The sequence below is a fragment of the Ips typographus genome, linkage group LG1, assembly GCF_016097725.1.
Source record: "Ips typographus isolate SLU linkage group LG1, UJ_Ityp_2.0, whole genome shotgun sequence".
Classification (NCBI taxonomy): domain Eukaryota; kingdom Metazoa; phylum Arthropoda; class Insecta; order Coleoptera; family Curculionidae; genus Ips; species Ips typographus.
The window spans coordinates 17,493,439-17,511,872 of NC_138422.1; the positions used below are offsets into that span (position 1 = coordinate 17,493,439).

The window sequence follows — 18,434 nt, forward strand, 5'->3', positions numbered from 1 at the left end:
TCGAATTATGCATTATATTTAGTTTAGCAAAAGTTATTGCAATTTCTACTTTATTAAGAATATCATAAATTGATTGATAAATTGATGATATTTGATTGATTAATGTAAAAGTCGTAAAGTAGTATCTCAGATTGTCACCGAGAAGTTTTGCTTCTTTAATGCTTTGCTCGATTTGTATTATTCGTGATCTTAAAATTATTTCATTATGCGTAATATTAGATATTAAGCCTTGAAATTTATCAATGGTCGATTCCATTAACGTAATTTGATTAATTGCGTCTGATTTTAATCGGTTTTGGTTATCTTGCAGAAGTCTTATTTTCTGATCGATATTTTCCGCATCAGTTTGGTCCATGTTTCCAGTGATACATTTTATAAATGATCCAAGAGGATTTAACAGGCCTCGTTTACTTCTTTTCATGTTATACATGGGCAAAATTTGACTTATTTGTTCTTCAATTCGTGTTTCTAGTGTGTGTATGGATGTTAGTGAATTGGTGTATTCTTTGTCAAGTGTGTCATTTGCTCTTAAATGTTTTGTCAAAGTGTTACTTTTGGTCTTAATTGATTGAAACTGGTTTATTATCGGTTCTAAATTGATAGTTTGTACAAAAGACCAGTTGTCATTTATTATCTTTGCGGTTCCCAGTTTGAATGGTAATATTCCGGGTTGATTGTTTAGATCGTGAATTTTTACATTTGTCCCGAAGGTCCAACTCCATCTGAAACAATATTTTTAATTTTTGTTTCATTTATGTGAATTGTTTCCTGTTTCTTTGTTTTTGGATTTTCAATTCTTATTTTATTATTTGGAAGAATTTCTTTAAGAATGAATGGACCCAAAAATTTATTTTTAATTTTACTTGATCTAGTGTTTGATTTTTTATAAATTTGGCAACCTATATTTAAATCTCGATTAGATCGTTTTTCATTAATTTTATCAATTACTTTCTCTTTTACTTGTCTTGATTTTTCAGCGACAGTTTCGTACAAGATTTGCGTATTATTTTTATGGTTATTAATATAATCCGTATAAACGTGGGATGGTATTAAGTTCATGGGATCTCTAGAGTCAGTATGACCTAGGACAAGTTCAAATGGTGTGAACTGTGTTTTGCTGTGGATTGTGCTGTTGTAAGCAATTACAGCGTATGGCATTAACTTTGTTACGTCAGAGTTGGGATCAGTTTCCTTTAAGATTCGAATGTGCTCAATTAAAGTCGAATGCAATCTTTCAATTGGAGAATTTGACTCATGATGATAAGGGGTTGTAAAATGGATTTGGATGTTGTGAGCTTCTAGTAGTCCTTTCACCACTTCATTCTGAAATTCAGATCCGTTATCTGATATAATTTGTTGAGGGATTCCAAAGAATTGAAAAAATTGGATTAATTTGTCCGCACATGATACTGCATTTCCATCATAAGGTAACGCTTGTGCAAGTTTGGAAAATTTGTCAATGATTGTGAGAAATTTTTGTTTTCCAATTAGAAAAGTATCAATGTGAATTATTTCAAAAGGTTTCTTTGGAGTTTGGGTTAATATCAAAGGTTGATTTGGAGGTTTCCTATCATACTTTGCGCGTTGACATATTGGACAGTTATTGATGTAATTGGTAACATCGGTTTTTAATGACTTCCAATAATAGTTTGCTTTTAAAAACTTTAACATTCATTGGAACATTCAATAAGTTTCAAATTTCTAAAATAGTTACTCATGCATCTTTGAAAGTAAACACGAAGATTTTTGGAATGAAAATAGATATAAGTATTTTTAGCAACTAGATATTCTTTTAAGAAATTTTTGATAATTTCCAAATTTGTTGGTAATGTTGCGTTAATAATACGATTTCCATCAAAATTTTCCGTTTCGATTTTTTTATAAGTGTCGTATGGAGATTGTTTTACAATTATTTGATGTAACTTATTATTTATTATTTCATCTAGTACAGTCATATTAGTGAAATTATCGATGTCATTGACACTATGTGCTGTTTCACTTAGATTAGAACTTTCCGTAGGGGGATTTAATTGAATATCGGAAATAACATTAACTTTAGGTTGCACTTTATTTTCGATATTTTCAATTGTCTCAGATACTAATTCATTTGTTATTAAATTTGGATCAAAAGCGCTGTTTAGAAAATCATTGATATCATTATCAATATTTCCTGGGCTATTTATTAACGATTCGGTTTCAATTGCATTGTTTGGAATCGTAATTCTAGAAAGTGCGTCTGCATTACTATTTAGACTTCCTTTTTTATGGATTATCTCGTAATCGTATTCTTCTAATCGAAGTCGCCATCTTACTAATTTTGAATTAGGTTCCTTCAAGTTGAATAGCCATACGAGTGGTCTATGATCCGTATATATCTTGAATTTTTGTCCGTAAAGGTAGGGGCGAAAATACTTACAAGCCCAGACAATTCCCAAAAGTTCTTTTTCTATGGTTGAATATTTTTGTTCAGTTTCGTTAAGAGTTCTAGAGGCGAATGCTACTGGTAAATCATTAGGTGGGTTTCCTTGAGATAGAACTGCGCCCAATGCAACATTAGAAGCGTCCGTTGTGAGAACGAAGGGTTGCGAAAAATCTGGATATTTTAATATTGGAGCATTTATAAGTAAATTTTTGAGATGTTCAAATGATTTAATGAAAGGATCAGAATGAATTACTTTACAACCTTTCTTTAAACATGCGGTTAATGGTTTGCTGATCTTCGCAAAATCTTTAATAAAACGTCTATAATAGCCAGCCAAACCTAGAAAAGATTTTATTTCTTTTTGTGTCTTAGGTATTGGAAAGTTTCTTACAGCGTCGACTTTGTCTGGATTAGGTTTAACTCCGTTGTTAGTAATTTTGTGTCCTAGATATGCGACTTCTTTATGTAAAAATTCGGACTTATCTAGTTGGACTTTAAAATTTGATTGGCGTAAACGTGTGAAAACTTCTCTTAGTCGTTCTATATGTTCTTGTAAAGAAACGCTAAAGATGATTATATCATCAAGATAAACCAAGCAAGTTTCATTTTGTAGACCTCTAAGTACATTATTCATGACTCTTTGAAACGTAGATGGAGCATTTTTCAAGCCAAAGGGCATACGTTTAAATTCGTAGTGTCCCGTGTCTGTTGAAAAGGCTGTCTTAGGGATGTCAGGTGGGTGTAGTTCGATTTGGTGAAAACCATTGGCTAAATCGAGTGTCGAAAAGTATTGTGCTTTTCCTAACTTGTCAAGTATGTCAGAGATATTTGGCAATGGAAATTTGTCATCAATAGTTTTCTCGTTTAATTTCCTGTAATCGATGACTATGCGCCATTTTCTTTTACCTGATGCGTCCATTTTCTTTGGTACTACCCAAATGGGGCTAGTCCATGGGGAATTTGAATGTTGTATTATTCCATCATTTAACATTTTAGTTATTTGAGAATGGACTTCCTGCTTATGTACGGCGGGATAACGATAAGTTTTTGTAAAAAGTGGAGTTTCGTCAGTCAAATTAATTTTGTGTTTGATTTGATTCGTGAATGTTAATGGTGTTCCTTCACAATAGAAAATGTCTCTAAATTCATAACAAAGATTTCTAATAGCTTTGTATTCCTCTTTGTTACAGTGTGAGAGTCTCAAATTTTTTAAATTTTGTTTTTGAGCATTGTCCAAGTGTTTGTCAATTTCTGTGTCAGTTTCCATTTTTTCGAAAAAATTTATTTCAGTTTCATTAATGGCTTCTACATCGAAAGGTTCAAAAATTTGAATTTTTATTGGATTGTCACAAGGATTAACAATAGTTGTTAATGCATGAAAATTGTTAATTGACACTAACGCATTTGGCATTTCTCCGTTTCCGAAATTTTGATAATTTAGAATACCAATGCCATTACATTGTTTTACAGGTATTTCAACTTTTTGACAAGTTCTTGGTGGTATGATAAATTCAGCAAAGTCAAAATTATTTATATTTATTGATTGGTTTTTAATTCGCAAAGGTATGACAGCGTTTGGTGTCTCTAGTAGAAGATTTTTCAAGTCTACGTTTGCTTCAGTATTTTTTAAGAAATCAATTCCTAAAAGACCATCGTATTCCGGTGAAAAGTCAAAGAGATAAAACTTATGATTTCCTGGGGAATTGAAAGATGGAAAAATTGGAATTTCAGCAACTTCGTTGTGAATTGACTTAGCGTGAGCTGATCGAACAGCAAAAGGTTCATTTGAGATTGAATGTGGATACATTTCATAGGCTAATTCAGGCTTTATAAAACTTTTTCCACTTCCAGTGTCGATTAGAAAGTAAGAATTAATTTCGGGTAAGAATATTGTTGGTAAATCAGTATTAACATAATTGTTCACGTTAACTACTATATTGGGGGATTGCTTGAATGAGAAATCTGAAAATTTGACTCATCAAAATTTCCTGGTTGTTCAAATTGATAATTTTCACAGCAAAAATCATCATTCGAGTGATTTACGTCATCAAATTGATTGTTAATTGGAATATAAGCGTTTTCCTCTTCAGGATATGAATTTTCAACATAAGGTTCAAAATTTTCTTCGGTTTGATCTTTTAGACTTGTAACCGATTGATTATACAGTTCCTGACTCGTAAAATTGCGATTTTGATTTTGTTGATTCATAGCCCTGTTTATGATGGTATTACCAGAAGAGACGTCCATTGGTTCATCTCTAGGGAATTGACGATTTTGTGACTTAAAAACATTTGATCTTAACTGATTTGTCGGAGATCTTTGAAAATTTTGATTAGTGTTATTAATCATTCTACTTTGCCCTGATCTAGGTCTGAATTGACCAAATCCTGCAAACTGTAAATTATTTCTTTGTGGAAAATCGTTTCTGTGAGTATTAAAATACTGCGGCATCATTGGTGTATAACTTACATTTTGCTGGAAAGGAACAAAATTTCTTTGTGTAGGTTGTGTTGTATAATTGTTCTGTGTGGGACGAAAGTGTTTGTTTTGAGGTGTTAAGGTGTTTTGTGAACTAGCTTGAATTTTAGAAGAAGTATTTTGTCTGTTCTTAAAATAAAGAAAGTTTCCTTCTTCGATTGCATGAGAAATGGCTTCTTCAAGAGATTGTGGATTTTTTAATCGTACTACTAACTGCATGTGATAATTTAGTCCACTTATGAATGTTTTTGTAACTAAATTACCGTATTCAGCAATTTTCAGAAGTTTAATTTCTCTTGCCTCATTAGAAGAATTTATTTTTGAAAACAAAAGACTTCTTATATCTTGCAATCTTAAACCAAACTGTTGAGGATTTTCATTTTTATCCGGTTTCATGGTGATAATATCTTGTATTACGCAATCAACAGATCTTTGGTCGGAAAATGTGCTGATTATTGCATTACGAATTAGTTCCCAAGAATTAAGTTCTATACGCGAAGCAATTAAATCAGCTGCTCGGCCTATGAGCTTACTTAAGACGGTATCAAATAAAGCAACATTTATCGCAGCATTTGCGTTATTCCTATCTCTATGTGCGTTTAAAAAGTTTTCACAAGATGAAATAAAACGATTAATTAATTTTGGATTTCCATCAAATTGTGGAATGTTATCGGCTTGATAACGAATCAAAGCATAATTTGGTTGTGCCATGTTTGATAAACGAAAGAAAAGTGCTTAAGAAAAATACGTTAAAAGTTAAGTTCAAAGAAAATTGAAAACTTCCAACTTGTCACTAGATAATATATACACAATAAATCAGTAACTTACAGCAATAGGAAGATTATCTTCGATGTCTTCATGTAGATGAGTTTCTTAGCTTAGGTTCCAATAGGAGTCGCGATTTGTGTCTTCTCCCTGGTCTACTTATGAGCTGGGGACGATTCTTGTTCCTCGCTGCTCGCACCAAAAGGATGTAGGACGATTCTGGTTCCTTTTCCCTGGTCTAGGAGTGAGTTTTCAGAACCACCTTGAAGTTTCGCGTTTTTGGACAAGAATTTGCCACGAATTGTTAACACAAACCGGTATAGATGCGCGATGCACAGAACCGTTGGCAAATCCTACCGACTGCGCCAGTTAGAATTTCAAAAATGAAATTTAGGTTTTTAAAAAATTTATTTTGCCAAGAAGCGAATACAAAGGATGGTACTAAAGAACTAACTACAATCATGCTTAACCTATATTTAATACATTTGCATTTGCTGAGCTTGCATGGGAATATAAAATAGGCGAATAGCATGGGAACTTAACTAGCTAAGCAGAATTAACATTATCGTGGGAATGTAACTCGAGTGGCGTTTTTGTGGAAAAACGGTACAATATTTTTTCGACGACTGACTTTGAAAGTACCTCATGTACGTTTCCATTTCAAAGCAGAAAGTGGTTATTCGCCGCACGTGCGCAGAAAGTGAATCATTTTCTGTCCTAGAGCGTTTTCGCTTTCTACTAACAATCTACTCACCAACTTTTTCGGCGTTTCCATAACAACGCTAGACATACCTATTTGAAATAAAGCCATTCCGTCAAAGTGGTTTATCGGTGACAATGAGTTCGAGCTACGAAAATGATGTGAATTGTCCTTCTATTGCACCCCACAGCAGTCGTCGAAAAAATATCGTCTATATTTTGAGCCGAAAGTACTTTTGCCGCTTTTACATGATTGCAGCGTTCGGCTTCGCCTCAAGCTGCAATTTTCGTGCAAGCGGCAAATATGTACTTTCCGCTCTTAATATAGAATATACTAATAATCACTGTTGACAAACGTAGTGGGCATGTATTGGCCACAAAATAAAAGTTGAACTTGGCCAACTTTTAAGTTATTGCTTATGCAATTATTTTATTTGGCTGTATGGCAACGCCATTTGTACTTTCTAATTTATAATTTTATCGTACGACGGCGTTTGATATACGACAAATCGGACTGATGTATGTGCAACACGACTTGTCAAATACAAATTCGACATAAACTTAAAAAAGAACTAAAAATTCTCGCATATATGGGGACTAATACATTTTGGACTGAATTTCTATCGTGAGCAGGTTTGTTTGTGGGATGTGAAATCCAATGAATATGCCAATAAACATAAACTTTTTCCTTTCTTTTCTTTTTCCTAACTTGTCTTTCATCATGAACTAAAGCGACCATTATTGCTGCTGTAGTTGTTTTTGACAACGTACGCGGCATGATGCTCTGTGTGCTACAGAAGTTTAAAAAGTACTACAAATCTTCAAGACCGATTGATGCACAGATCGTTTGAGTTTGTGGCCAAAATCATGTGCAACTTGTCGCATCAATTGTATGTTCAATCTATCGTACAACTAAATGTTAACGGATACAGAAATACAGGGGGTCAAAGTTACTTTTTTAAAATGCATTTTTTTTAATAACGCGCCATCCACTTGGTGTTTCTGGCTAAAATTAGGTGTTTGAGGGTGCCAAATTTGATTCTCTAGTCAGTTTTAAGCCAGCTTATAGAGTGCGCCATGTACAACAAATCATTTGCTTTAAAATCGCTTTAACTTTTTTCTGGTAAAGCAAAGTGACAACCAATCCAATCCAATATTTTTTTCTCATTTCTCAACTGCTCGTTGAATTCTCATTCATCTTCCAACTCGTTGAATTGGTCGAGGAAGCCAAATTTAGGATGCTAACTAGGTATACCTTTTTGGCTAGCGGATATTGGGAAACAGATATTCACTAATCACTACTAATCAGGTTCCAGTTGTCAATTGGCTATACCAGAAAAAAGTTATGTCGATTTTAAAACGAGTTATTTGCTGCAGGTGGCGACCTCTATAGGCGCTGGCTTAAAACTGAGTTGATTATCAAATTTGTCATCCTTAAAAACCCCCGAATATCTAATTTTACCAAAAAACACAAGTTGTTCGTGAATTATCTAAAAAAGACCATTCAAAAAAATTACTGTGCCCCCCTGTATTTCGGTTTAAGTTGACATTTCGTCTGAGGTAAATTGTGCTAAATCGAATTATTTTGGTCCCAGAAATCCGCCATTAAATTATTTACCATTACTTATGGGACATAATGGGTGTTTTTTAATAAGTGTCCGATATTTCACAGGGCGATTCCTCAGGTATTTTAAAGGTAGAAAAGTTCATATGGGCGGACCCATGCCCAATGCAAGGCCTTACTTATCGAGCTACAGGGTGTTAAAAATTAAGTTTAATTTATGTTTTTTCTTTGTAATATTACCTAACCTTTTTTGAAAATTCACTTCCGTGGGGAGAGGTACTCCCCTTGTTCTATTTAGTGTCGGTTAGGAACTCTGCTGAGTTAGTATACAAAGTTCTGTCGCTGTGAGTTTGTTCATAGAAATTGTTTTACTTGAGTAAAATTTTGTTTCCTGTTGGGAGAATCGCGCGCGGAAACCGTTGACTGTGGTTTTCACGTTTTAAAAATGGAGTAATGTGAATTAAAGATCAACCTCGTTCAGGACGCCCTTCAACATGAAGAAGTGACGAAAATGTCGACAAAATTAATGCCCTCGTTCGTGAAGACCGTCGCCGAACTAGGTGAGATGTCGGGAATATCATGGAGTTCAATTCAAAGGATTTTATCTGAAGATTTGCACATGAGAAGAGTTGCAACCAAATTTGTTCCTCGCCTTAGCACAGACCAACAAAGAGAACGTCGACTTCAGGTATGTTCTGAGCATTAAAATTCAGCTCTTTTCCAAGATGATCCCTGGTGATAAATTGTGGTGTTCTGGAGACGACCCCAGAACAAAGCACAACCAGTGAAAGACACCTGGCTCTCCTGGATACAAAAAAGCTAGCCAAGTGAAGTCAAGCATCAATATAATGCTCATTTGTTTCTACGATTGTAGAGGTGTTATTCAGTCGCCGTTCTAAAGAACATCCCGATATACATATAAGTGAGTTTAAAAAATGTTTTCAACAATGGAAGGATTGTTTGCAGAGGTATATTGTAATTAAGGGAGAATACTTTGAAGGCGATCAAAATTTTATATTATGACGTAATTTCCGGTTTTTTTTTTGGGTTCTCCCTCGTATGGTAGCGTTCATTGTGAAAGAGGCATACCAGTCCACAAACAGCACATTATTAAAAAAAACTTACATTAAAAACAGTCATTAAGTCTTGATATAAACATATGTTTTATTTTACTATACCTGAAATAAGACATTTTGGACACAACTAATCTATTTAAGACGACTCACGCTGTTTACTCTAAAACGCAAACGAAAAAGTTAAATCATCTCTAGGAAAGTCTAGAATTCTGTATTCGTTCAACCGTTGGTAATTGCCTACTTCTCCGTTCTCTAAACTGTTAAGGAATGAACCAATATCCCTGTAGGAGTAGAAAAAAATTATTTTGTTATTATAGAATTCGTTTTTAATTTTTTTTTATATAGTTTACATCATTATTAAATTAACTGTGAGTCAAATAAATATCTGTTGAAACAACGATTTAGATGATTAAAGCTTAGATATTATTATAGTCCCATGAATAAGGTAAAAAAGTTAAAAAATAAAACTAATGTTACGGGAAATTACATATTTAAAAAGTACTTACTGCTAATTGTTTGAAAACATTAAAGGCTCTTGAGAACGTCCAAGAGGATCCATTTGTACGACGACGAAAATACAATTACTACTATAATAACAGATTAATCACATTATACAAATTAGGGATGAATTTTGCTTTAACATTTTTTACACTGCTGATTCGAACGTTCTAGAAACAAAGATTTACGCAAAAAGGATGCCTTTGAAGCAGAAAATATTCGGTTACAATTGATAAAGAGGAAATTCCACAAAACCAGTCTAATCTTTTATCTTTCTCGGAACTATTGCTAGGTGACAAGGACAGGGAGAGGCGATAGCAATCAAAAAACACTCCTGAAATAATACGAAAGTGTACGAAAGACGTATGTTGTCTGCACGACAGCAAGAAAATAATTTTGTTTATATCTTTTTCAAATTTATTTGTCCCCACGTCAATATTGCAGGTTGGTACATGTGTTGTTAGATTAATGAATTGGATGACGATTGCTGTCTAGATTCTGAGTTATAAATTAGACCGCGGGTGGCACCCATTTTGTGTGTTTTTCATTTGGTCAATAATGTCTAATACGTAGCAAGAAAATTAATGTGACAAGCGTGTGTCAAACCGGAATTTATTATTTGTATTGAAAAATAAATGAAGTCTGGTGTTCCTCAGTAGCCGCATATGAATTTGAGAATATGACGGCTTCTGTACAAATATAACTTTTTAAATATTCCAATAAGTATATGCCAGGGGTATGTCTGAGAAGTGAAAACTGGTCTCTATAGTATAGTTTGTTATAAATTGAAAACAGTTTCGTAAAATTGTTACAAGATATACCACACTATTTCAAACTGAATGATTAAATGAGAATAATGAAAATATACTATAAACTATATATGGATATCAGAAAAGCCAAATATGAATGTCTTATTTTAAAACCTTACATTTTCATTCAGCCATTAAGCTAATTCAAGCACAAAGAAGATTACAACGGGTAAACCAAACAAAAACTACAAAAATTACTGAAATTACCAAAAAAAATACAATTTTGAAATTTTCGCCTACATCAATGTTATTTTTATATTCTTGAGAAACATGCCTGGCACATGAACAATAAAGGGACAAAGTAATATTGTAACATAAAGATTACACTAGGTGCCGGTACCCTAAGTTGCCCCGGTCTCCCCCAGTACAATGTTTGTGTCAGCAAGATTGGCGAATTGGGGTCATGAGGTATAAATACTGCACCAAAAGCACGTACAGATTACCGAACTCTGGGGTCTCCCCAGAGGGAGGTCACTGACTGATCTCTGGGTTAGTCTGGGTATGACCAAGTGCCACACCCTAGATCAGCCCTAGCAAAGGAAATAGTGTGGGCGCGCAGCTTAAGTTGCCGTTCCAACTTACCTCCCTTTGTTAGGTTCTTCACGTCTTTGCCGGCTCGGTGAATGCCCTCGGACCTAAGTCTAGGGTTCATTCACCACCGCTAAAGCGCTGCCCTCCGTGTATCTTCAGCCTAGCCAGTTTCACATCATGCCCCCAGCCATCTTGGCCATCTGGGGGTAAGATAACTATCTAGACAATAAGGCACAACTACTTAAATAAAGTGGGTTACTTGTGGAATCCTGTGTGTTCTTCCCCCTCAACCAACCCTTAACGTGACAATATGCCAGGCACGTATTGGGAATAGGTATACTTTCATATGCTGGGCACATATCTGGCATATATTTGAGAATATACCCCTGTCTGAAAGTAAGTGCCAGGCATATTCCAGGCATACAATCTTGCTATGTGGGTAGTGTAGGATAAGAATTTTTATAGTCACGAGTAGGAAGTATTAGCACGATTAGATCGTATCGAGTTGTGGTGAGTACATGAGTTTTTTAATTTACCATACGTCACGGGTAATGTACAATACTTTATCTACGATTAACTCAGAATTTGGTCAATTTTTACTCTAGCTTTGAGTTACGTAATGATAGATTTTACAACCACTAGTGCGATAATAATTGTTTTATTGTACTCTTACGGTGCTTTACCACACTAGTGCGATAATAGTTATTTACATTACTAGTGGGGTATGAGCATTTTTATAGTCATGAGTGGGAGTGTCTGACGAGGTCGTAGACCGAGTTATGGTGATCACACGAGTACGTTAATTTGCCATACCCCACGGGTGATGTACAACATTTTATCTACGACCATCAGAAGCAGCGTAAAGTAAGAAAAAAATTCATATTTTGTGCAATGTGAACTATTTAGGAACGTCTCGTATATGCTTGCTACGGGTAGTTATTTGTTACCCTTAAATCTTGTCATCTACGCTGTACTGTTTTGGTGTTGTTGCTATGGTGGCCATTTGTTTCCACATATCACTTAAGCGACAATTTAACAGTGTCAGTCACAATTTTTTAAAAGTGCATTTTGTTATGAACATGTCTGAAGAACTTCCGTCAGATATTGAAGAAGCTGCCGCAAACGTGGTATCTGGCTTGTTGCCTGCCAAGTCAAAGGAGAAATATGAAAAAATGTATCAACGTTTTGTCACCTGGTGCGAGACCAAGAACATAAAGAGTCCCTTTCAAGAAAAAGTGTTACTCGTGTACTTTGAAACCTTGGCAGCAACCTATAGTTCATCCAGCCTTTTTTTTTTTTTTTTTTGTGTAAATTCGATCCAAGAACTTTCTAATTCAGGAATTCATTTCACTTTTAATATTTATAAAAAGTAAAATATAGTTATTATTTAAGATAGGTCTGTTCATGGTTTTATCAAAGTTATGTTTAAATTCAATAAACAATTACAGCAGAAATTTTCATTTAAAGTTGTTTTATCGCACTAGTGCGATAAAATCGATTATTATCGCACTAGTGCGGTAAAATCGCTCATTACGTCTCAAAATGAGCTATGTAATGAATGATTACCATGCTAGGAGTAGATTAAATCAATTATTATCGGGGGCAATACCATAAGAGCTCAGATTTATTGACGTCAGTCTATATGTCATGTAATATCCACCAAAAATTTATCATTTATAAACACCTTCCATATTTACAGTTAAGCCGGGATTACCCAATTTTTTATGAAATTGGTCATAATCGTAATCATAAACTTAATTTTGGTCCATAACAAGACATAGTAAACAAAATCGTCCTGTTACTTGTTTACTATGTGTTGTAATGCACAAAAATTAAGTTTAATTAATAATTAATAATTTTAATACTATAATACTAAAACTAATATTAAAATTAAATTTTGTTTTATAAACAATTTTATTGAACTTTTAAACTGACAAAGCTGAGAGTAGTATGATAAAACACACAGTTTTAGTCGATCTTTTTGTCTAATGAAATGAGATACGGGATGTAACGCAACAGTCAGAAGTCACTGAACAGAGAGTAAATTAAGAGATACTAAATATAGAATCGTCAGTTTGTTTATTCGATGGTTTTTAGACCTGCACTATCTTCTATTTGCCATCATGGAAGAGAGAAAATAGTTATAGAGAAATTAATAATTTGTAAGCTACTACATTCAGCTACTGGTTATTTTTTTAACATCAACAACAACCGTCGGTACGTGACATGTTTTTTGGGCAGTCCAGATGGTTCACAATTCTAATAAAACCGATTATTAATTGTGTTTTAATCCCAGAATATTATCAGCTTAATCAAACAGATCACCGCGGCGTAAAGATAAAAATTTTATCGCTCGCCATATAAAGTATTTCGCATAGCACAACGTATGTTTATCAAATTTGTCATCGCTTTCTAGTGTTATTACTCCATTGTGCCACAGAAAATATGAAGCACATACTATTGTTGTCTGCAGTGTTGCTGTTAGGAAATCTGGTGTTTGGGTCTGTTGATCCGAGAGTTCAGGAAAAAATGTGCATTTGTACCAGAGTTTACGCTCCAGTATGCGCTTCTGACCAAAATACTTACGGAAATGAGTGTTTAATGAACTGTGAGTCGTCAAATTTACAAGCTCGTGGATTTGGAGGGCTCAGAGTGGTGAAATATTCAACTTGCGAAGAAGATTACAGCATAAAAAGCTTATAAATGTTATATCTAGAATTAGCTTAATCACTATTTTTTACCAAATTGATGGATGTAATTAATTTATTTACTATTCTTATATCCTTTTGGAAATAAATATTTGTTTTCAATTAACATGCTTTGGTTGATTTGCTTTATTGGTGTGAGTGCGGGGGAAATTTATCAAAAATATCTTATACTATCTTGCATGACAGGTTGTTTAAAGTGAAGGGCGTCACCGCCCTATGACCATGGGGTTTTAGGGGTGAGAGAATAATATGTTGATATAGAAGATGGGAAAAGTGTGATTTGTAAAGGTGCAGTCACGAAAATGAGACTTTAGCTCTTGTCTGTATGACAAATAAATAATGAATACCACTCACTGACAAAGTAATACAAGATGTCCAGTTTAAAATGATACCGGGTCCTAGCTAAATAGCTATCTATTCGTACTTACTACATACCCTTTAGTATTTATTTATGTCGGTATGTACAGGGTGTCCCATTTTCGACACTTTGAAGGGTCGCATATGTTAAAGTACAAGTCTATATACTGTATACGTTTGTATCGCAACAATGTTGTACAAGATGCTGGAAACTCATGATTCCTGTCTTAGAGGGCGAATAAAACATGTTTTGCCGTGTAGACAGGAAACATATGAGTTTTCAGCATCTTCTGTTGTTAATACTGATTCCTGTTACACCATCGTAAGGGCGGATATAGTAAAGTATTGCAGAATAGGTGACACCATTACAAGATGGTGAGAAACGAGTGATAGCCTATTTCAGCAAGGCATTATCGAAGCCAGAGAGGAATTACTGCGTAACCAGGAAGGAGCTGTTAGCCGTAGTGAAGACAGTCGAGTATTTCCACAAATACCTGTATGGACAAACGTTTAAGCTAAGGACAGATCATGCATCCCTGAAATGGCTATTCCAATTTAAGAGTCCAGAAGGTCAAATAGCTCGATGGCTACAACGGCTGCAAGAACATTACTTTCAGATTGAACACAGAAAAGGACGATTGCATGGAAACGCGGACGCGGTGTCAAGACGGCCTTGCCCAGAAGGTTGTAACCACTGCAAACGACTCGAGGTAGCTGAGTTTGGAAAGCGTTGTCGAAGAACAGCTTTGAAAAACGACGACGCTTGGGAACACAACTTTGCCGCAGAACAACGACAAGACCCCGACTTAGGACCGATAATTGGCTGAAACGAACTTGGTGAAAGACCAAAGTGGGAGAAGATTTCCGTTAAGTCTCCAACAGAAAGGATATTAGGCTTTGTGTGAGTCCCTTATACTTGACGGAGAGTTGCTTAAAAGGAAATAGGAAAGTCCGGATGGAAAAGAAGAGCAGCTACAGATAGTTCTTCCAAGAGTAAATGAGGTATTGCAAGAAATGCACAGTCGAATTGGTGGTGGACACTTTGGGATCAACAAGACACTGGGTCCGGGAGAAAGTCCGGGAAAGGTTTTAATGGCTACGTAGTCGAGCAGATGTAGAAGATTGGTGTCGACGTTGCACGGAGTGGGTGAAAGTAAACCAGAACTACTCCGCTACATCCGCAAACAGACGGAATGGTGGAATGTTTCAACCGGGGGACCAGCATATTCCACTGTTCCTCTTGGCTTGTCGATCGACAGAACCCGAATCCACTAGAAAAACCCCAGCTAGTGTCGTCACTGGAAGAGAACTGCGTTTACCAATTGATATACTATTTGGACGACTGGAAGAACCCCAAACCTTCATCTTTCTATTCTACGAAACTGTCGGAACGTTTGTAGATGATCCATCAGGATGTAAGGCGGGGTGAGTGAAAGGGACTTATGTCATAATTTGAAGTTTAAGAGAGAATGCCAATTTCATGAATATTCCCACAGCCTACTATACTGGCGGGAATAGTGGTGACAGTTTGTATTGTGGAAATTGAGTTTTTGAGGATTAGATAATTTTTTCCGGTTTAAAATCAAGACTTGAGGTTATTTGCGTAAGTTATTTCTGTTTGCTGCCGTTTATAAGTTTTTCAAGCCTCATTGTAACAGCAATTTAGGAAAAAGCCCAACCGTGTCAGTTTTTTACTTTACAAAAAACCGGATCTAACTCGACAGTGGTTGAACACTTTGAAGTGGGATGATTTTACTCCAACACTATACTCAATGGTAGATCCAAGTGCTTTCTAGTACAGTAAACTTATTAGGTACTTGTTACATGCACTGGTACGCGAGTTTCATTTTAGAGCATCCTTCATTGTGAGAGCAACAAAAATAATTTTGAATAAATTGTTAGGTTTTTTTTTAAACCGTTCCAGAAAAACACAACATGGATGAATATAAATAATTTCGATAGAATCAAAAATTAATGCCACATATTAAGTATGAAAGTTTTTTGAAACAATATATTTTTTAAATAAAGAGAGACTTTCCGCACGTGATAGAAACATTTTTTTTTCTACGAGCTTTTCCAATAATTGGAAAAACAATAATTGAAAATAAATGTCAAATTGAAAAAGAAATTTTTAATAATAGTGAACTTACAATATATTGTTCTGGGTGGAGCGCGGTAATTTGCTTTTTTGCAGGGCAGGCTGTTGGTCGAAGAGGGCGGGGAGTGGGCGTAGCTTATAGTGGCTGACGGGAGATTTGTATTAGTCTACCTGTCAGTTGTCATCATGCATTGGACGTGAGGAGAGGTCATTTGTGTTGAAGCGTATTTTTTAAATGCGCACTCGATCATTGTAGTGCAGCGTGCTTTTCGTTTACGATTTGCTGTTCCCCCACGCGGACCACGTGTTCCTGGACGACAATCAATTGTAAATTGGGTAACTTCATTCAGAACAGCAGGGAATGTGTCATGTGTACGACGGGGACGGGATTTATTCCACTTTAATCGGCCAGTAGCAGCTACCCGTTCGGCAAGTATTCTTTCTCGAACCACACTGAGAGGCTCGTCATCGGAATCATTGTCATCCAAAAATTCACCAGGGGCGCCTTCTGTTTCCTCATGATGTTGAACTTCAGGATTGTCAAAACCACCCTCATCGTCAGAGGAATCATCAATTTCAAGGTCGGAGCAGTCGGCATCAAAAAGCTGCTCAATTTTATCATCGTGTTCTCCAGGACGAAGATACTTTTTTGTTCCAAAAATTGCTGAAAAGGAAAATATCAACTAGAGAAAAATGTCGGAGTACGTCCTACTGTCCAACTAAATGGACAGAGTACAATAGAGATTAACACCAAAAATATACTTAAAATCTCATAAAAACCGTACTTACCGTCAATTGTTGCAAAGGAGGAAACGCCAGCATGGCTTTGCATCAGATTCCTGTACGTCCAATACGTTAGACCGAGGAATCTAGTACATATTTAGAAAAACTGTAAAAACTTGATGTCCAATATATTGGACATCAGGACTCAGGAGGATATCAACTGTCCCAACACCTTGGAAGATCTTATGAACAATATTGAGGCTGAAATTGGCAGAATACCAGTCGACATACTTGTTAGAGTTAATGAAAACTTCAGAAAACGTATGCAGCAGTGTGAGGATAGCGAAGGTCGGCCATTTGCCAGATACACTATTTAAAACCATGTAATTTAAAAATTCCCTTACTGTTCAATATAATAAAAATATAAAATAAAGTTCATAATTTTTTTATCTTATTCCCAAATAAGCAAATTACCGCGCTCCACCCTGTACATAATATGTATGTAACTAAAATATAACAGCACATAAACTTATGAAGTACAAGAATAATACTACTTGATTACAACCTACAAACTTGATAACCATAAATGGGTTATTGATGTGATGAATTACCTCTAATCTACTTATATAGGTATGTGAGTTACATTTTGAGGCCGCCTGCATTTTGAGAGCAACAAAGGTTTACTCTGAAGAAACAGGACAGCTTTTAGAAGTTCCATTGGCATTGTAAATACATTTTAAAAGAAAGGTCTTGGTAATAATATAAAACCCATTTACCAGTTTTCCTTACCTAGCTTCAAGGATTTCCAAATTTTCTTCGATTGAGCAGTTTTTACATTAGTTTGTTGTACTTTCCAGGACAAAGGGTTCTAACCAAACTTGCTTTGGCTGGACTTTATTGGGTATAAAAAGCCATATCTATACAGTGCGTTTTTTTTAACGCGCAACATAGGATTTTACGTGTTAAATTTTTAAGCCCATGTTAGACCATGTTGTTTTGGAACTACAAGTGTAAAACTTGATGGGTGTGTGTTTAGTACGCTGAAGCTTAAGTAAGTTTACCAATTTGGTCTAAAAAGTGTTTACAAACTAACGAAAAATCATCTTCTTTCGAAAAGATTTTATCTTTCCATGCTCCCTGTATGCATGGTAGGTGCTTGTTGTTTTTGATACTGGCAGGGTAGGTAGCAGGTAAAATTTTGTGTAGAAAGTAAAACAGGGTGGTCAAAATGCGAATATTAACTTTATATCAAGAATTAAGTACAGAAGAAATATTTTTAAAAATAAGTTGTTCAAAGTGACCTCCGTTTGAAACCAAACAGTACCCCAAACGATCATAATATGCCCTTTTGACGTTATAAATAAATATGTCACTCTATCTGCTACCTGCCCTGCCAGTATCAAAAACAACAAGTACCTACCATGCATACAGGGAGCATGGAAAGATAAAATCTTTTCAAAAAAAGATGATTTCTCGTTAGTTTGTAAACACTTTTTAGACCGAATTGGTAAACTTACTTAAGCTTCAGGGTACTAAACACACACCCGTCAAGTTTTACACTTGTAGTACCAAAACAACAAGGTCTAACATGGGCTTAAAAAATGAACACGTAAAATCCTATGTTGCGCGTTAAAAAAAACGCACTGTACATATCTGGATCAGGAATGAAGCGTTCTTTGATTTTTCACTCACAACTTCTAATCAAC

General features: G+C 35.2%; 2 long non-coding RNA genes across 2 annotated transcripts in view; both read right to left on the reverse strand.

Moving 5' to 3' along the window:
* The window catches only part of LOC145740156 (uncharacterized), a 173,173-nt gene that overhangs the window by 16,820 nt on the left and 137,919 nt on the right, over positions 1–18,434 (reverse strand). The window lies entirely within an intron of this gene.
* On the reverse strand, positions 9,073–12,117 carry LOC145731441 (uncharacterized). The gene is made up of 2 exons (XR_014178804.1): positions 9,511–12,117; positions 9,073–9,285 (listed from the first exon to the last, which is right to left on the reverse strand). It is a non-coding gene; the product is annotated as an uncharacterized LOC145731441 (long non-coding RNA).